Source organism: Equus quagga, unplaced genomic scaffold, assembly GCF_021613505.1.
Source record: "Equus quagga isolate Etosha38 unplaced genomic scaffold, UCLA_HA_Equagga_1.0 203_RagTag, whole genome shotgun sequence".
In the NCBI taxonomy this organism is placed as follows: Eukaryota; Metazoa; Chordata; class Mammalia; order Perissodactyla; family Equidae; genus Equus; species Equus quagga.
In genome coordinates, this window is record NW_025798627.1 from 9,318,835 (window position 1) to 9,340,181 (window position 21,347).

Consider the following 21,347-nt stretch of genomic DNA (forward strand, 5'->3'; position numbering starts at 1 on the left):
GAGGACTAGAAAGATGGGAGAGAGATGTGAGAAAAACAAACTCAAGTTGAAATAGAGATGCTGGCGAATAATCCCATCTCACTCACTGGTTAATCACTTGCTCCACTAATGCAGCCTCCAAGTGGGCATCCGCTTCAAGTGAATGCTTCAGAAAAATTACAAGTCCTGTCATTTTCGGGTTACTGGAAAATAGCCAAAATCTCCAATATTAAATCTGCAAATGACAACAGTCTACTGTAATACCTACTTCTTAGGTTTGTTGTAACCAAGAAAAAATGTAACACAAGTGAAGAGTTAGAACATGGTGTGATCAACAAATGTGAGACTCCTCCCTTCCAAACTAATGTTTGTTAGATGAGTGAAAGAATTTGGTAAGAGAATTGCTTCTCTTCAGGTGGAAGTGTGATAAGCGTAGGTGCTCTTTGGACATATTTTTCTAGAATTCTCCATCCTCATCCTCTTTTGGAAAATATTGGCTGGGTCAATACATTGATTTTGTGGTCATAGAAGGAAGAAGTCAGGTCGCAGTTGCTCATTCATCCTTCCTCTCTCCTCTCTCTTCTCTATTCTCTATGAGGCTGGATTTGTGCTCATCCACAGTGTGTGTGTTGGAGAGGGGCGGTGTTATTTTTAAAATGTATTTCCTTGTTTTTAACTGCATTTTGGTAAAATCAAATTTTATGTGGCTTAAAAGATGCATCACAGAATTAACATAAATCTCAGAATTAAAAATAAGAAAGAAAAGTTAAGAGAATCAACAGTCACATATTGGCGATATTTTGGTTCATGTGGGAAGTCAGAGCAGGAAGGGCAAAAAGAAGTTGTCCGTAATAAATCATGTAAATCCCATAATTTCTTTCATATATGCACAAATTAAATAAAACATTTAAAAAATTACTTCTAACACTTCTGGCAAACAAGGTACAAGTTTGCATTTTAACATCTCCTGAAATAAAAGTAGAGATGCACAAAAGAAATAAATCAATAACATTAAAGAAAATGAAATTGGGGATGAACAAACAAGTGATTTTAACAAATTTCTGGGAGATTGAAAATGAACAGGAATGGCTTGGTATATGAAACAGGCTGAAAAACAATAGTTTTATAGATGACAAGGAGCTACAAGGAGATAAGAGCTGATCTGCTCTGCAGAATCCCAGAAAAGTCTCTGGCCTTGGAGTTGACAGCAAGTGGGTGAGAAGTGGAGCTGAAATCAGGGAATTCCCTTGAGGTCTGTAATGAAGCTGCTGCCACCAGTGGGTACCTCAGTGCCTCTTCCCCAACCAAGAGGGAGGCAGATGGCACGTAGGGCTCCTCTTTAAATAAACCAGACAACGTTTGGAGAAAGCAAAGATGACGAGCCTTAAGTCAACTGTGGACAGAACATAAGAGGCTTTGCTGTGCTCTCAGGATGACATGTAAATATCAATGACCCTATAATGTGAACACGTAAAAGTGTAGCTGTTTGGAGGAGGAAAAGGACATGTAGAAGGAAAGGTAAGGATGCTAACACACTGATAGCATTAGTGTAGTCATTCATTCATTCACTGGGTAAATGTTTACTGAGATCCTACTGGGTACAAGTGTTATTCTAGGCACTCGGGATACACAGAAAGGAAAAAATTAGATAGAGAGCCTAATCTTCATGGAGCTTCCACTGCATCATGCATGCCACGAGTAACTGAGGCTGTAAGAGACATTGCAAAAGCTGATGGAATAACAAATAGAGGTTTAAATATATTATTTAAAGATATAAAGATAACTAATAGAAGAACCATAAATAATAATAACATGCCTTGAGTAGAGATGAGTAAGTGACCTGAATTTTAAGCTCTCGTATATGAGGTTTGTAAGATACTGTCTAAAGTGGATAAAACAAAGCAGAGATAAAAAGATGATATCTAGAATTATGGAGGCAGCTACCAGAACAAAAAACAGGAACAACTGGAAGAGTTTCCCTCTGGGGTGTGGCATTGAGGGTGAGAAGAGAGGATGAGAATGTTATTTTGCTTTAATCATAAGTCCTATTTGCTTTCTTACCACGTGAATGTATTATATTGATTAATATATACATATTTTAAATTAAGTGACTTTTAAGAACAGGTACAATCCAAGAATGAGACTCATTTTTCATCTACCAAGCGTTATGGGATGAAGCACCAGTCATTAGAAATGGATTTTCCATTCTGCATCTTTTAGTAAGTGTTTAAAAATAGATACCATTTCATTGTCTTCTCTTAATTGTAACAAATGGTGGGGTCCAAAGAATATGTTTGCAAAGGTAAGTGCTGGGAGTGAAAGATAGCAAGAAGTTTGTAGAGTGTATTATTAGAACAGCTTGGGTGTAGCTCATTGGAACAAAATAATGCTTTTGTTTCCATCTTGTTTGCCTGTGCTAAGCTCCCAGTATTTAGGAAAACGGAGCTAACATTTATTGAATGCTTATTTTGTATAAAGCACTTTGCATGTGGTAAGTCTCTTAACACACTCAACAACCTTATGACATTGGCATTAATTTTCACATTTGGTAGATGAGGAGATTGAAGAATAGACATATGGAGAAGCTTGCTAATGGCAATCCTGTGTGTAAGTGGGGAGCTAGATTTCCAACCTAGATCTGTCTGACTCCAAAAGCTGTGCTCTTTCTTCCCTGACCCTTGGTTTTCCAGTGCATATTTTCTTAGAAAAAAAGGCCAAAGGTCAGTAAAATTCCATTATAAGTTATATTTTCCACTATAAGTCAATATTTTCTATGATGTAAATTTCTGTAAGTGCCCAATTTTTGTAGGTACCTCAGACACTTAGCTAGTGTGGTAAATATTTCAACATCAAATTGATAATAAAGGCACATCTCTATTAGTTTCTCAACATTTGGACAAAAAGAAACCTTATAAAGTTTTATTTTCACTCTCAACCAATAATGTCATTCCTATTCCCTATGTTGTATTTGAAACTATTCCTCAACTGTGGTTGATCCCTGGACAACTCTTTTGGTCCATCTCATGACCAACTTTGCACACACACAATTTCTTGTGTTGCTATTATCTGCCGGAATGAGGCAATGGTCCTCCCTTGAGCCCACTAGGTTATCAAAAAGAGATATACTCTGGTAGCAAGTTAGATGCACATCAATTTGGGGAAAATGGTAGTAATAATGATAACACAAAAATAAAGTAGCTCCTGTTTTGTGTGCTTATTAGGTGCTGGATACTTTGCATGCATCATTTCATTTAATCCTCTCTACAGATCAATAGGGCAGATATTGTGATCAATATTTTACAAATGGAAACTATAACCCAGAGAGTTTAAGCAACTTGCTCAAACTTGTCATGAGCTAGGGAGCTTATAGAACTGGGATTTGAACACTAGGTTTAAGAGCATGCTTGTCATGTTTCTGAAGTTGCCTGATGGATAAATAATTCTACAAGTTCTTCCGTGCTATCCTTTGGAAACAAGATGGGCTGTTGAATCGTAAAGTCGGATGAAGTTTTAACTGTTGCTGTGACTGACCTAAAGAGGATTTGCCTCCACCAATGCTACCCTGGAGGGAGGTCCCAACTAGGGTCCCAAAGGTAAGATTCTCTATCTTGTTTGGTTCCACGTGGTTATTAATGGATTAGTTAGAGGCGTGTATGCTGTGCTGCTGCTGCTGCAGCTGGTTGTTATTATCATTGCAGAATGTACAAAGCTGGAAAGAGGAGAGGGAAAATAAGTGAGAATGAGAATATTAAAAAAAATTATAACAGGTGACAGCAGTAATCTGACTCACTAACAAGATGAAATTAAATAAAGATAAAATTATCATCATGCTTTTGTCTGAAAAGTTATCTATGTGAGTACAGAGGTGGAAAGATGTGGCTTAGTAAGAACTCATGCAAAAATTGGGCCATCTCATCAATCTCAAGGCTTCATTATCATTTTTACAATGATAGCTCCCAAATACTTGTCTCTGGCCCAGACCTCTACATACCTCCAGTCCTGCACGTCCAACAGCTCAGCAAATTCCTCTTCTTGGAATTGGGTGTCCGGAAGTCTCCTCAGAGAGCATGTTCAAGACTGATCTCTCTTTTCTCACATTTTTTTATTGGGGTAACATTGGTTTATAACATTATATAAATTTTAGGTGTACATCATTATATTTTCATTTCTGTGTGGACTCCATAATGTTCACCAAGATTGAACTCAAACCATCCCTTCCAAGCCAGGTCCTCCTCCAATATCCCCCAATCAGCAAATGTTGCTACCATCTGTTCTGCTAGTAGATTTAGGCATTATTGTTGATACCTCTTTCTCCCTCATCCCCTCCTCCCCATCTTTAACTCCTCTCTAGATTGTCCATTTTAACTCCTAGAATCTCAGAATTTGTCACTCTTTTGTCTCCCCCACTACCTTATTAGTCCATGAGACCGTCATTTCTCACCTGTGCTATTGCTGAGGTCCATCTGATCTCGATGTTTCTACTCAGGCCCTCTTCACCCAATTTAACACACCAGCTCTAGTGATATTTTCATAACACAAACATGATTGGGTCATACACACATCTATCATCAGATTAAGTTTCTCTAATGTCGTTTTATTTTTCTCACATACAGATTAAAATCATGTCCCTGTATACCTCCCCTGCCTTGTCTCAGCGATCTTCTCCTTTCTCTCTGTAGTCCAGTCATATGGGCTTTTTTCAGTTTCTTGGACACACTATGGAGCCTCCTGTCACAAAGCCTTTCATAGGTTGTTCCTTCTGTCTGAAATATTCTTTCCTCCTTCTCATCTGGCTAATACCTACTCATGCTTCAGGTCTCCGTTCAAGTGTCATTTGCATTAGAAGCCCTCCCTTATTCTCTAGGTGGAGATTTTTTTGTTACATGTTCTTGTAGTTACATGTACAAGTTACATGTGCTTGTAGTACATGTACTGTTCCTACCCTTTGGAGTTCTTATCTGAATACACAATTCATTCATTGGTTTACATAAGACATAGTTGACTGTTTATTACGTGCCAAGCTCTGTTCTAAGTGCTGGGGATACAGTGGCGAATAAAACAGTTCCCTCCTCAGGATCTTCACTTAGTGATGGAGGAAATAGACAATAATCAAATCAACAAATAAAATATAAAGTGTGTTCACTGGTGATAAGGGCTATGGAGAAAAATACATCAGAGAAAGAGGATAGGATGTGTCTCTGTGTGCACACAAGTACATGCTATTTTAAATAGTCAGGGAAGAACCAATGAGGCAACATTTGAACTAGATGAGAGGGTGAAACTTGCATGTACCCGAAGGAAGACTGCTCCAGGTAGAGGGAAGAGTAAGGGCAAAAGTCTTGAGACAGAAGTGTGTTCCATATATTTAAAGAGCAACAGGAAGGCCAGCGTGTTTGGAGCAGAGTAAATGGGAATGCAGAGTAAATGCAGGACCTGGACGGTAATGCAAGAGCTTTGACTTTCAGACTGAGTGAGTGGGAAATAATTTTTCAGTTTAAGCAAAAGATGTGATCTGACATATGTTTTTAAAGGATTTCATTGGCTACAGGGTGGGGAATAAACTCTGTGTGTGGGTGGCGGGGGGCAGGAAGCAGGGGTGGAAGCAGGGGTATCAGTCAGGAACTTGTCTGCACTAATCCAGCCAAGATATGTTGGTGGCTTGATCAGGGTGGTAACAGTAGAAGTGGAGGAAGCGGTCAGATTCTGGGTATTTATGAAGGAAAGCTAAGAGAATATGTTGACCGATTGGATATGTGTTACAGGAGAAAAAAAAAATCAAGGATTACATTAAGGTTCATGGCATAAGTAACTAGAAGAATGGAGTCACCATTTACTGAGATGGGCAAGTCCATGAGAGAAGCAAACTTGAGGGGAAAGATCAGGGGTCAGTTTGGACATGTTAACTTTGTGATCCCTATTACATATGCAAGTGGAGTTAGAGAGAGGATAGTTGGATTTATGGATCTAGTGTTCGGGGGAGCAGTTTGAGCAGGGTAACCAACCATCCTGGTGTGCCTGGGATTGAGGAGTGTCCTGGGACATGGGACATTTCGTGCTAAAACCAAGAAAGTCCTGGGCAAACTGGGATGAGTGGGTTATCCTTGGCCTGGGCAATAGATACTAATGTGTCAGTCTTTGGCATATTTGTTGTTAGTGCCATCAATTCTGATTCCTATTGACCCTGTGTACAGGAGAGCAGACCTCTGCTCAGTCTTTTTCCACCATCCTCTCACCTTTTGACACTATACCAGAAAACGATCCCCTGCAATTCATAGGATTCATGAACTTCATGGCCAATTTTTTCAGAAATGGGTGGCCAGTTCCTTCTTCCTAGTCTGTCTTAGTCTGGAAGCTCTACCAAAACCTGTTCACCATGGGTGACCCTGCTGGCATTTGAAATATGGTGGCATAGCTTTCAGCATCACAGCAACACACAGCTATCACAGTATGGCAATCGTGGGTGGTGTGGTTCCCTGACCAGGAAACGAACCTGGGGCCACGACAGTGAGAGTGCTGAATCTTAACCGCTAGACCACCAGGGCTGGTTCTTTGGTATATAAGCGCCACTTAAAGTCAAAATATGAGATGAGATCATCCAGAGAGTGAGTGAATTAGAGAAGAGAATTGATCCAAGGTGACGGGAAAATTTAGAGTGAAGAAGTTGAGAAAGAATCATCAGAAGATAGTAAGAAGAAAAGTCCAGTGAAGTAGAAGGAAAGCCAGGGCAGTGTGGTGTTCTGGAAGTCAAGTGAAGAAAATGTTTCAGGTAGGAAGTAGTGGTCAACTGTGCCAAATATTAGGGATAGGTAAAATGAGACAAGGACTATGAATTGACTGTTGGATTTAGTGTTGTGGTAGTCATTGATGATCCCGAAAAGGACTGGTAGCATGGAATGGTGGGGGCAACACCTTGACAGGAACAGGTTCAAGGAAAAGAGCAGTTAGAGATGGAGTGCAAAGGAGGATGGGGAAGTAGGGAAGTAGCCAGAATGGGAAGTAGGGTCAAGAGAGAGGTTTTAAGGTGGAAAAAAATATAGCATCTGGAAATACCCCCAGAATAAATGCTGTAGAAGAGAAATGGAAGAATTGCTGGAGCAAATTCCTTGAGCAGACATCTAAGCAGCTATAGATAAGAGCACAAACAGTTCACTAATAGTGATAAGAATAAAGACAATATATGGGCCAGATGTAATTAGGCAGGTAGACACAAAGAGCTTGTTCATGTTTTCTTCCGATTGCTCTCATTTTCTCAGTGAAAAGAGAAGTTTGGTCATTAGTCAAGAGTGGCAGATGAAAGGTGGGGTGAAGGTGTTGGAAGAAAAAGTTGAGAAGAAAGAGGGGCAGATGAACAGATGACTCTTGTAAGGAAGGTAATGGGTAGTATAGTCTGAGGACATGAGATTCAAAGGTGGGGGTGGGGGTAGGAGTTAGGGACAAGAGAGGGAAAAAGATTTAGAAGAGGAGCAAGGAGGACACATTTCCCACCTCCAGGCCCAGAGAGATAGATGAGCTACCACCCGAGAGGGCTGGAGGGAAAGCAGAGTCCGCAGGGTTGAGGCGGCTCTCAGCTGGAACACAAAACTGATGGGGACATTCATGGAGACTTTGAGGATATTGGGGATTTTAATAACATTGCATTGGGCACTCTTGAGGAGATAGTAGAATGGTTTGAAGGGTTGGAGATGTGGGTGGGGCCTGAAGTCAGAGCCTTAAGGAGATTAGGGTTTGGATTTGTGGTATCTCCTGAGAGATCTGGACTTTTTGTGCTAAATAAGTAAACAAGAGCTCCCTCTTTTTTCCTGCTAATGGAGGGGTGGAGGACAAGAGAAAGCAGTCTTAAGGGGAGCATGAGTGGTTTTGGGCCACCTCCTCACTCATGTGTGATGAGTGACCCTTTCATGAATGTGATTATTTTTGCTCAGTGTCTGACTCTCCGACCAGATACTAAACTACATGAGGGCTGTGTTTTGTTTTTGCTTTCCTGCACGTGTCCAGTTCCTTGAACAGTGCTTGTCACATAATAGGAGCTCAATAAATATATGCTTAATGAATAAACAAATAATGAAAGAAGTGAGGCTTTTAATTGACAGAAAAGTCCATCTAAGCAGTGTGATGAGGCTGCCAACAAAAAGGGATGATATTCGGAGTGGAGAGGGTGATAATCTCTCTACTCCTTATTGGATAGTATACCCTATAGGCTTTCATTCATTCTGGCTACTGCACTACAAGAAGGATGTAGTTAACTGCTTAGAAATGTTGGAGAGGTATGTTAGGCAATTTTGGCTGCCAAAAAAAGAGAGAGCAGTATGATTTCCGAGTACCCCAAGCTCTGAGGGATTTATTGTAAATATATTTGTAGAAATAAGGCCGTAGAAATAAGGCCGTAGAAATTTCACGGAAACACAGGAGTAGCACTATAAGTGGGCCTTGTGGGGGATGAAACACACTTTGGGAACTGGATTTTTTCGTGGCTCCTTCAGTTTCTGAAGATTGAGAATCAATTCTCCATCTTAATGGTGACAACTCCTTTTTGACTGCTCGTACTGCTCTTATCACTGCCAAACAACTGTTACCTCTGAACCTAAATATCTTTTTGCTACTTCTTATTCATCCATAGTTTCTGCTTATTCGTTTTTTCTGCTTAGTTATCCCATAATGCTCCGAGCATTTTAGGCTGATCTTCCCTATTTTCCCCCATCATATCCATCCAGATATTCTGTAACTATTTTTCTTAACACTTCTCTCAATATTTAAGGTACTCAATTGATTTTCTGTCTCTGTGGCTTTAAGAAGATACTCTGCAAGAGTTTTCCGCCCTCCCAGGTTGTGTCTCTTCTCCCGTGTTACAGGAGGTCACTGTTTCTGATTTGATAGCAACTGACCCGTCTTCGCCTTTTCTAAAACCTTTGGAAAGAGCAGGGAGACCTGGGAGCGTCTTTTCTCTCTCATGTCAATCTCTGCTGGCCTTCCAGACTTCATTTTAATCGTCCTAGGTGTGCACTAAGATCTCAATCTTTTGTTTTAGGATATCTTCCTCATCCTCCAGGTTAATCAGTTGTCTTCTTGTCTCTGTTTTGATAATAAGATGGAAAAATGCTTTCTAAACCACTAGAGTTCTTACTTGATTTCCTAAGCAAATCTGACCTCCACAGACAGAGGTTGTCATGTACAATTTTTTGGTTGCCTTCTTAGCTTTAGGGTTTGTATTGATTTTGTCCAGTTATTTCTCTACTTCAGTGAAAGATCCATATGTACATCTGAGTACTTATTGGACAGTGCCAACTTAGTGTCCTATAAGAAGTTCATGGCTTATTTCCCTTAGCATAATGTCTTCAAGCTTCATCCATGTTGTCACATATTGCAGAATTTCCTTTTTTTTTAAGGCTGAGTAATATTCCATTGTATGTATATACCACATTCTCTTTATCCTTTCTTCTGTGGATGGACATTGAGGTTGTTTCCACATCTTGGCTATTGTGAATAGTGCTGCAATGAACATGGGAGTGCTAATATCTCTTCAAATTCTGTGTGATCCCTCTTATATGAGGTATCTAAAATAGTCAAATGCATTGAATCAAGGTGTGAAATAGTGGTTGCCAGGGGCTAGAGAGAGGGGAAAATAGGGAGTTACTAATCAACAGGCATAACATTTTAGTTGAGCAAGATGAATAAGTTCTAGAGATCTGCTGTACAACATTGCATATACAGTCAACAATACTGTGTTTTACACTAAAAAATTTGAGATGGATCTCATTTTAAATGTTCTTGCTGCAAGAAAATAAAAATAAATAAAGAAAAAAGTTAAAACTGATTTTCCCCTTAACGTCCTTCCGTGTTTCTACTTCAGCTAATTTTACCACCACTTACCCAGAAGCTAAAGCCTCAAGTCTGGTGTTCATTTTCCATTGCTTCTCCCTTGCCCCCGTTCTACACATTTAATTAGTTGGCTAACCTTAACTATTTCTCAAATATGCCTCCTCTCCGCCATTCCCATTGCCATCCCTCCAGTTCAGTTTCCCACTATCACTCACATGAACCAAGACAGTGACTTTCTCGCTAGAAATCCTGCCTCGAATCTCCACTCCATCTCATCCTCTCTCCACCTCCACACTGCTGAGGATGACCTTTCTAAACTCTGAACTGAGTTATTTACTTCCTGGATTAATACCTTTCAACGGGTATCTATTACCTTCAGGATAAAGTTAAAACCCCTTATCACTGTCATAGTAAACCCTTCATAATTTAGTCTCTGCCCCCTTCTCTGACCTCATCTCCCCAATCCTACTCCATTCCATCACACCCTCATTACGTCAATAAGCCATTAGCAGATACCCAAATTTGCCAGGTCCTTCATACCTCCCTGTGTTTGTTGTGCTGTCACATCTACCATTATGCCTTTTTCTCTGACAAAGTCCTTGTTCCTCCATCTTGACTCAACTCGAAACACCTCTCATTCATGAATGTTTTCTTGAGCTGCCTGTAGGAAGAATGAGCCTCTTTTATTCCCATGCTCACCTCTTTTGTGGCACTTGTTACACTGCAGTACAATGACTGGTTTGCATGTCTGTCTCCCTACTAGACTGAGAGCACGTGAGGGCAAGATCTGTGTCTTATTATCTTTGTGCTTCATGTGCCTGGCAGAGCACCTGACCCATTGTAGGTACTCAGCGAATGGTTGCAAAGTGAATGAACCTTATCTGCATTTTCTAACTTTTCCTTATTAAAATTTCTTAAACAGAAAAAGGGAGGGAGAGTTATAGGGAGATTCATTTTTGTCCTCACATAGCCTGTGATATAAGAGTTTAGAAGACTGTGGAACGGGAGAGGTGAAGAGAGATGGTGTGTGGTATGACTATGGCAAATAAAAATCCTTGTGAGGCTCAAGATTAAAAAGATGTGGAGAGCTTAGTCTATCTTTGTTTTTGCCTGGCTGTTTCAATAGGAAATATGAGAGTTATCAAATGGCCAAGACAGAGAAGTTAGCACATCTCAGGAAAGGAAAGAAGCGGCGATGAAACATGGTTCAAAATCCTCATGTACACCACGCCTAAAGCTTGTTTTGTCAGGATCCCTGCTTTTTTCGTGTTGGAGTGTACCAAGTCATGTGATGATTACAGAACTAGTTCCATGGCTACTTCAAGCAAATCTTTATGCTTTCTTCCTTAAAGGTCGTGCAGTGAAAGAAAAGTGCTTACTCTTCCTGTGTGACTATTCACAGTGAAATGAACACAAAATAATTTTCATGCGACAGCTGTTAATAATTACAGAGAAAGCGTTTTATGGCTGCCCAGCCAGAGCACTTTTGTGTTTAAGATGATGACGCATTGGTTGACAGCTTCTTTCCCTACTTCACCCATTTTAATTTTCTTACGTCTAATTGTATTTATTTCTATCACAGATGCCACACCTGTCCCACTAACCCATCTCATGTCCCTTTCTTGTTAGCTAAAGGCACCACCAAGTCTAATTCAGACTCTGATCTTTGGTCTCTGAGCTGTTGAGTAGTCTGTCATCATCTGTCCGGTATTTAGCAGGTTAGTCTGAAATCCAGAGGATAGAGAATAGTCTATCAAATAGTCTATTGTCCAATTCCAGATTCTCTGGGGTATCTTGAAATAAATTGTCTGGGTCTATGTCATTAAATATTCTCAACTTGTGTCTGTGGTGGTCTGCCCTGGATTCTTGTTAGAAGGAATAAAGAAAACAAAAATTTAGGTGACTCCTTTGTGTCAGGCAATATATTAAGCATGTCCATATATACTAACTTATTCAAACTTGCTAAGAATTCAGTAAGGCATTATTTTCGGATTTTACAGGTACAGAAAAGAGTTGACTCAAGTCACACAACTGGTAAATGGCAGAATAGGGATATGAAGCTGGCTGGGCTGTCAAAACCCATGCCTGCTGCAGTATATGTGCCAAGCTGTGAGTCCATGGTGATTTACACCAGGAGGGAAGAGATATCTGAAGATGTGGTTACCACGTCCCACCTCTTGTCCTTGTCTTAATTCTCAGCCTTCAGCTTGTGACCCATCATCAGAAAACGGTATCTCCAACAACCCTTTGGCATTTGACAATCTGCCCTCTGCCTGCTCGTTCACTCCTTGGTTTCTTCAGCCTTTTCTTTGACTGCTGGAAGAAAAGAATGCCCAATAGTGTCATAGTATCAGATGGTTGAAATCTAGGCTCTGCTGCTTCTGCAAGGAGTGAACTTGGATAAGTTACCAATCTCCTTGGGACTCAGTTTCCTTATATGTAGAATGAGTAGATTGGATGAGATTGTCTAAGGCTGCTTCCTGCTCTGATAACAATGTTTAACTCTATTAGAGAGTTCATGAAATTTTCATATTAGGATGCAGGTATTATTTAAACTCTCATTCAAGGAAATTGAAAAGAAAAACTCTCAATGAGGAAACTAAGGCTCCGGGAGTTTAAATAACTCATCCAAAGTCACAGAACTAATGGATGGTTGATCTTAGATTTGAACTCAGACAGTTACCAGAGCATAAAGTCAAATCTTCTTAACATGGCAATTTCTTCATGAGGTTGGCCTGTCTACCTCTCCAGACTTAGCTCACACTCCAGCTTTATATTCTAGAAGCTGATGTGTTTTTAGATTCCCTGCGCAAATCATGGGTAGGGTGTACCCAGGGTTTTCATTGTGTTCCGGTTCTCTGGGCCTTTGTTTATGTTCCTAAGTTCCCTCTGTGGTGTATGTTTACTTCCTCTCAATACCTTGCTAGTTCCTCTATGTTCCTTCCCAGCTTAGTTCATGTGTATTCTCTTCAAGAAAGTTTCTCAAGTTCCTCTGTTGGGATAAATACCCCTCTTCCTTGCTATGACAGTACATCACACATACTTTCCTCTTCAAATTTACTGCATTTTCTTAAATGTGTGTATTTTATTCTGTCTCCTTTGATAAATTGTAAGCTTTTGGCAAGAATGCACATTGTTTATTCATCTTTCGGTCCCAGGTTCTAGCATGTGCTCAGTAAATATTATCTGAACTTAACTGAATGGACTCATGCCAAATACAGGGCTTTACCCTTGTATTTCTCAAGTTATTTTCTGAGTATGATTATATTCACATCCTCATTTCACAAATGGAGAAATGCAAGCTACATAACCGAGGATAGAAACTAAAAATTCTGCCCACGATCAGGCTTCTGGAAAGAGCTACCTTTGCACATTTTCCTAATGCCTTCACTTCCCTTTCACAGCTAAGTTCCCTCCAATCCACCATGTCACCCAAACTGTTCTAGCTAAGATCTCAATGGTGGCCACATTGCAAAATTCAACATACTCCTTCTGTCCTCCCCTTCCTTGACTTCCCTGAGTGATCACTTTCTTCATTTGAAATTCTCTCTCTTCTTGGCTTCTGTAATTTGCAACCTAGTGTAACGCACAATCTAGAGTTCTTTCTACTCCTTCTGGCCAACCCTTTTCATTTCCCTTTAACACCTCCATTCTACTTAGCAATTGGAGTGCTTCAAAGATCAGTCTTGAAACCTTGTTTCTTTCTTGTCTCACATTCTTTTCCTATGATGCCTCATCCGCTGCCACAGCTTGTAAAAAGTACTGTGTATACACCAATGACTCAGAGATTGGTTTCTCCAACATAGATCTCCCATCTGAACTATAAAGTCGTATACACAACATTTACTTGCTATCCTCTCTTGGCCGCCTCTCATGCATCTCACTTTAAACATATCTGAATCCAAACTCATTTTCTCAACCCTCAAACCTACTCTTTATCTAGCATTCTCAATCTCCTGATCTCTTATCCTCCCAACTGCTCATGACAGAAATGTTGATGTTACCCTTGGCTATTGCCTCTTTATTAAGCATCTGTCATTGTCACCTGGTAGATGAATCTCAAACCTGTCTACTTCTCCATATCTCCACTGCCACTCTTCTAGCTCAACTGCCACCATCTCTTGCCTGAACTACAGCAGTAACTTCCCAGCTGGACCTTTACTCTCATCCATTTCTGTCACCATCTTGTTTTGCTCATCTCCTCCAATCCTTTCTATTTATAGACCACTAGAGTGTTGTTTTCAAAATGAAATTTAAATCCTGTTATATCTCTGCTTCAAACCTTACAATGTTTTCCATTTCTCCTAGGATAAAACAGAAAATCCTTAACATGGCTTACAAGGCCCTGCATAATCTCCAAACTCTTCCTATTTTGGCCCTAATCACAATCTTAACTATATCCTTATTGTGCGCTCCTTTTTTATTTTTCTTTTAAAAATAGCTTCCCCTTATAGTGTAAATTCTATGACATCAGTATCCAAATCTGTTCTGTTGATCACTGAATCAGAGAAACCTAGCACAATGCCTGATGTGCAAAAGATAGTCAAAAAATATTTGTTGAATAAATGAATGAATCAATTAATGAAAACTTCTTTTTGGTGCATAAAAATAGGTCATCATTTAGGACTCTCCCTCTGGACAATTCTCCCAATTCAAGCATCTTTAAGATTCCTATTTTTAAGAATTAGATCCAGCTATATTGTATCCCAAACTATTCACTTTTTTTTCCATCATTTGTTTACTCCCGCATACAATTCAACTATGTGCCAAACACAGAGATAACATAAGTAAAAGGACAGCAAGTTACAGTGAGCATATAAGACCCAGAAGGATATACAAAACTGTATTTTAACGTTTTAGAACAAATATTTACTAATTTGAGTGTCGGTCTGCTGGTATATCTCTCTGAAATTTAAAAGATGATTGCTGTGGTTACTGCTTTGAAGGAGGGGAGCCTGCCCAACGTTTTCTGCTGTGTGTTCCATGATGTTTGAGCTACAGTACTTTTTCCGTCTGCATATACCCTAAGTGGCATTGATGACCCTACTGAATGTTCCTCTATTTTTGTTGTGCTGACTCTAAGAAACTAGTCCAACCCTTTTAGGAAAGTGTTGTCATGTTGGCTATTGTCTTCAACTTGGATATCTCGGCTATCGCCTACAGACTCTGTTATGTTGTAAGCCCTGGTCTAATAGTAGAAGGAATCTGACCTGTATTTTTGTGAGGCCAATGTTTCCTCATGCCTGAGGCAATGTAGGCTCACAGAACTCAGCTCAGGAATGGAGTGAAAGATAGCCAGTGGTGATAGTGGACTAAATTCCACTGAAATTATATTATAAATAAAATAAAATATTATGTTATTATAATTAAAATAAAATAATTATTAAATACACTTAAAGTATTAGTAAAATAAAATTAATAAATAATAAATAAAATTGTTATTAAATATTATTAAATTATGAATAAAATAAATAATTTAGTGGACTATTTAGTCGACATTGGTCATTAGTTAGCTAACCATCACTGAGCTTTCTTCACTAGATAATCCTGAGCAGGAGATTACATGAATACCTCACGTCATTGTGATTCAGCATTTTCAGGAAGAGCGCACCATTGCACTATTGAAAGTAAGTGAAGGGCCAGGGTGGTGATAATAGGTAAGAGAAAATCAAGGCATATATATTTAAATAAAAATGTTTACATGTCAAAAATGTTAGAACTGTCAGGAATTCATATGATTTGGCTATTAGTTGTATGCCGTTGCTTTTTTTCTCCCTGGAGAGATATCCCAGTATACTCATACTCAGATTCATACTGGGGACCTAGCAAATGACAGATGTGGAAAAATATCTAAGGCCACGTGTTTACCCATAATTTCATTTATTTTAGTTACTAAATCTTTTGTACACAGGAAATCAGCACAATTTGCTCCTGAATATATGAAAACCTGTAACTTTAGCACTGTTAAACGTTTTATTGTGTTAAGAATGTTTAGTGAGAAGAAGTTGACTCTCTTAGGCTTACATAAACATTGTGGGTTTTTGAAGATTGGACAAAATGTGTAGCATTAAAGGACCGCAAATTCCTAGACTGAAATTTAAGGCAAAGTTCGAACCCTTTCTTCTCGTTTTCTTGGCAGACTCTGTGCGTTTCTATTCATCCACAATGCTGATCCTCCCCAGGACTCTCATTTAAATTCTTCTTTCTTAAAATCTTTATTTAAATCTGATGTAAACTGTTAGAAGTTTGTCTGGGAGGAAACTTAAGAGACCATAGCATTATGACATATTTTAAACATTTTCCAGAATCTCCATTTAGTATTAATTAATCCAGAAAAAAATACGATAACTAAAATATTCAGTGACTGAATTAGTCTGCTTAATTATATCTTCTAGATAAACTAAGTGCTACAGTTCTTCGAGCTTAAGCCTGCATTCTTGAAATCTTTGTAAAATAAAAATTTTTCCTTCCCTATATTGGGTGGGTAGTTTAGAGTGGACACAATGTAATCTTTATTTCATGGCTGAACCCCTGAGATCAGTCCTCACTTACACGTCTGATCTGGGTTCTATGGTTGTGTGCATGTGTGTAAATAGAGACCTTGGATGACGCACTTCCTCAGATTACCTTTCTGCTTAGCTCAGGCCGACTTTAGAACTCCAGGCGCACTAAATCACGCTTCATGGAAGGGAAAAACTGTGGTGCTGGGTTGTTGGTTTTTTTAATTAATTAATTAATTTTTTTTACAGCTCTCAGTGTCTATTTTGGCAACTTCTCCTACAGTCGGGGGAAGCACTGCCTGCAAGTTTGGCCCAGGAGCGATTGCCACAAATCTTCCCTCTCTTCCTCCTGAGGCATGCATGCCAAACCAGCTCAGGATGAAAGGCATTTTCGAGTTGACTGCATTTTTCCTTTTGGTTAAGGACAGAAATTTAGAAGAGAGAAACCACTAAATGAGACCAGAACTGCTCAAAGTGATGAGTGTGCTCAAAGGCGGCAGGAGAAGGGAGGTGGTTGAAATGAAAGGGCTTCTAGAAGCAGGAGGAGGCTGGGGGGAGTGCCAGCGTAGAAATTAAGTTGTCCAAAGTTAAGAACCTTCTCCAAGTGTGAGGAAAAGCAGGAGAAACGAACAGGGAAAGGACATTTAGAGAGAATGGGAATAACTGGCAAGCATTACCTGATACTCTGTGTCTTCCTGGGGAAGACATTCTCTGTGAGGAAATGCTCATCAGAAATGAGGAAGATGGCCGAGGAGAGAGCACAGAATAGCTGAAGGTTGAAGGCTGAGCGCTGACGGAGGAGGGTTTAAAATAGGACAAAGAGGAGGGAGAATAACGGCCTTGCAGTGGGCAGCGGGGCCCTATGGCTCAGTAATAATAGACCACATGCAGGAGGGGATCCATATTCCATATTTAGGAAAAAGAATAGAAAATTACCAATAGAGAGTGTGTACAAGAATAAATATTTAGAATGAAAAAAATTCTTTCCGCCTTGCTCAGGCTGAAAGAAGATATCATAACAAATTACAATAACTCACTTTTGCTGTTTGACAAAAACATACAACCATGGGAACCCATTGCCAGGGCTCCTCTTAAGGCTTGGAAGGAGCCCTTGTGAGAGAAGTACTTAAAGCTTAAAGCCTTGTTAGCTTCATGGGAAATCCACCTCGGGTCATAAGGATATGATGCCACTAGAGTAAAGGTATGGCTGGCACTGTATTACCTTCCAGACAGCACCACGAGGGAGCTTTCGTGGAAGAAGATGATGGATGCCGTGACAATACTGGCCTCAAAATGTTCAGAATGTACTCAAGAACCACTCTAACTTCTGACTTTTTGCAAAACTTAAATAAGAACATACAGGGGCCGGCCCATGGCTGAGTGGTTAAATTTGCGCACTCTGCTTCTGCGGCCTGGGATTTTGATGGTTCGGAGCCTGGGCGTGGACCTAGCGCTGCTCATCAGGCCATGCTGAGGTGGCATCCCACACAGCACAACTGGAAGGACCTGCAACTAGAATATACAACTACGTACTGGGGGGCTTTGGGGAGAAGAAGAAGAAGAAAAAAAAGAAGATTGGCAACAGATGTAGTTCAGGTGACAATCTTTAAAAAAAAAGAAAAGAATTGAGGTGACCTACTCAAAAAAAAAAAAGAAAATGCATATGAAAGTGCTTTAAAAACTTGTAAAGTTCTCCCCAAGTGTTACTTTTTCTTTTTTGCTTTCTGAAAAACCCATTATATCTCAATCATTTATCAAATTTATCTAAGCCTTCACAGAATCTACTTAGTTTTACCCTGTATAAGTTCCTTATAATTTTGTTTTATGGTTACTATGCAGTATTACCTTTCAATTTCCTAGAACATTGTTCTTTCAGCTTCTATGTTCCATGTTTAAGAAAATAATATTATTTTAGCCACCATTTTAAAATGATTCACCCTTGGCTTTCATTTTTCTAGACTGAAATTCAAATCTTTCCTTTCATCTTCTTTTGGTAACCCTTAATTCTCTTAATAATATACTGTTCTCATCTTTGTACATTTTTAATATTGATTCTTGTGTTTTTTAAGGCACCTGGCCAGAACTGAAGCCAATGCTGAATGGAAGAGAGTGTCATAATTTTATAAATCGTGCGTGCATGTATGTGTGTGTGTGTGTGCATGTGTGTGTGTGTGTGTGTGTTTTCCAATTCCTTGTTATATATGCCTAGCCTGTGGTTAGTTATGGGCAATAAATGGCAGATTTTTTTTCAGTTTGCTATCTCTTTTAGAGTCTCTTTAATTGTAGTTAGTGGAGATCATAGGAAAAATTTGATCAAGATAATCGAGGATCCAGAGGAAGTTTGGAATAGTGGGCAAAGGCATTCAATGTACTAGGGAGAATTGATGAATAAAGCTGACAAAAATCAGTAGAAAGAAATGGGACTATAATCTGAAAGAAGTATTTGAGAGACCATAACATGGCAAGTAAGGTCACAGAACAGGGAGCATTGGTTAATTGACAAGATAAGAGATTATGGCCCTAGAGAAAAAGCTGGAGGTTAGGGCACCGGGTTGATATAATGGAGGTGGAGCTGTACCTTGTAATTAGGTCCAAGGTTTTTTCATTTGATGAGTGTCCAGGGTGGGATGGTGTAGGAGTCAGGATGATCAACTAAGAAGGACTTGTGAGGCAGAGATTAGAGGAGTTGTTCCCAACTCTGTCTACATATGACAATCACCTGGGGAGTTTTAAAACATGTCAATGCCCTGGTCCCACAGGCCAACTGAATCAGAATCTGGAGGTGGACCTAGGCATTGACAGATTTTGAAAAATTATCAGGTGATTCTTGCATGCGTTCAGAGTTAATATGGATTGGAGTGGTGGTCCTAAACTGGAGAGGTTTTTATAATCTTGCTGGTCCAGGTGGCCTCACTCCTTACTAATTAAATCAGAACATTTGGGCATGAGATCTAGGGATCATCGGGTTCCAATGTGCAACCGAATTTAAGAATCATTGAGTTAGAGGAATTGTGTTCTGTCTGATCTACTATGCATCACCAATAGAGCGAAATTATGTTGTATGATAGCCCTTGTGTATTAAAATCATACTTTCAGCCTTGAAGTTTAAGGCACAGAAAAGAATCCAGATACTGCTGTTTGTCTGTGTTCTGATGCTTCAGTGCACCATTCCACCTTAACAAAATTAGAATAACGTAATTTTGAAAACTGGAGGAGCCATTAGAGAAGAAGTAACCCAGCTCCCTCCTTTTACACATGAGAGATAAGAGGCCAAGAAACGTTAGTGGAATTGTTCGTGATCATTGGGGGTAGTTAATGACAGAGGGAGGTCCTCTGACTCAAATCTTTTTAGATCTTCTTCCACAACGCTGGCTATATTAAAACTCTTAGTTCTAAAATGACAAACACTAGAAGGGATATAATTTAATTTATAAAATTTACAATGTACATGGACAGGGTCAATTTGAACTTGTCCACAAAACTCTAGAACACTAGAAGTAAAAGCTATCCTTGAAGCATGAAAAAATTTACGTTAAAACAAGTAAATTAAACCATTGTGTAACAACCTAATACCCAATATGGCATTTGTAAAGTTCCCGGCCATGAGAATCCTTATAGCCTAAGAAACAGGCATCGGACAGCCACTGTTTTACTTAGCAAGGCCAGCATTTGGGGGGGCTTTAAACCTGGGAAAATACTTGGGTTTCCTAAGATCACATGCTAAACTGTGAAAGGAAGTTTTGTAATCAGTACCTAGACCCTCAGTCATGTGGCTGTCATGTGTTTTCATATCCTCTGAGTTGGTTAGTCCAATTCCTGAACTAACCCAGCAATGAAGACATCAGAACAAAAGCAGGTCCCTAGAGGGGATAAAGTTAACTGTATATGATTATATTCTGTTTGTTAAATGTGTTCACTTTCTTGTGTGCTCATGGACTTAAGTTCCAGTATACGATCTTTGTAAAAAATGTAGAGGGCACTTCCCACCCCCCTCGGTGATATCCTTTGGTTGGTGTTCTGTCCTCAGCTGTTTTCCAGCTGAATGTCTTTTCCAGTGGCTGTGGTGAAAACACTGGAGCCTGCTGATCAAGCCTAAAAGTGACTTGAAGGAGGGAAAGTGAATAGATTAGATCACAGAATTGGGATTCAAAAAGGTCTCCATGGGCTGGAAAGAATGGCAAAAATCTAAGCAGATGCAGTTCAGTGGGGAGAGAAGAATGCAACTCTCTGTACTTGGACACGTTGCTTGGTACAGAGGGAAAGAGCGCTCTTCCCCTGACGGCATCTGAAGGGCTGTTATTGAAGAGAGTTTCCAAGCATAAGATCCACAGACCTTACATATGCCTTAGGGGGTCTGCAATGCCCCAGAGATTGATTGTAAGCCTTTTGTACACGTCCACAGTCTGTATTTTTTCTGGAGATAGGTCTGTAATGTTTATTAAATGCTCAACATAAGAAAAACTGGATTAGACCTAAAGGATATAACTGGGAAAACAAAAGGAAGCTACAGACAGATTTTATCTCAATGTGAGGAAGAAATTCTCAGTTAATGCTGTCCAAAGATAGAGTGAGGTGTGGTGGGAGGTTTCAAATTTCCAGACCATTGGGCAAGAATATCATAGAAGTGATTGAAGCAACAGATGCATAGTTGAAATGTGTTTTTATGTTTCTACAAAACAAACAATTGTGCACATGAAGAGAATGCCTGAATATGACTAATGCGAGTGCTGGTGGAGTTAGGAAGTCTCAGAGCACTGAGGGCCTGAACCGCAGAGGCTGTGGCAGGAATTGTGTGTAATGGGGGTGCCTCCTGTAGGCAGATTCTGGATCACAGATTATTAGACCAAAAGGCACCCTAGTGGTTTTGTTTTGCCTTTGAGTCTAGAGGGAGGACTTACTCTCCAACTAGTTCATTTATGGTGTCTGATAGACAAAATACCCACAAACTGTTACTACAGGAAGGGAGGTAGAGAAATAATGGGTGAAAAGTGTAGTAGTTAAGAGCATGGACTATAGCGTCTCGAACTGAATTTCACTCCTGCCTCCATTTTC

General features: G+C 39.7%; 1 long non-coding RNA gene across 4 annotated transcripts in view; it reads left to right on the top strand.

Moving 5' to 3' along the window:
* Positions 1 to 2,116: 2,116 nt before the first annotated feature.
* LOC124233458 (uncharacterized) overlaps positions 2,117 to 21,347 on the top strand; it is a 37,724-nt gene continuing 18,493 nt past the window's right edge. For all 4 annotated transcript variants that reach the window (XR_006887055.1, XR_006887057.1, XR_006887058.1 and 1 more), the window contains exons 1-3: positions 2,117 to 2,198; positions 3,401 to 3,572; positions 15,337 to 15,422. This is a non-coding gene — a long non-coding RNA (uncharacterized LOC124233458). The remainder of the gene's footprint in view (positions 2,199 to 3,400; positions 3,573 to 15,336; positions 15,423 to 21,347) is intronic.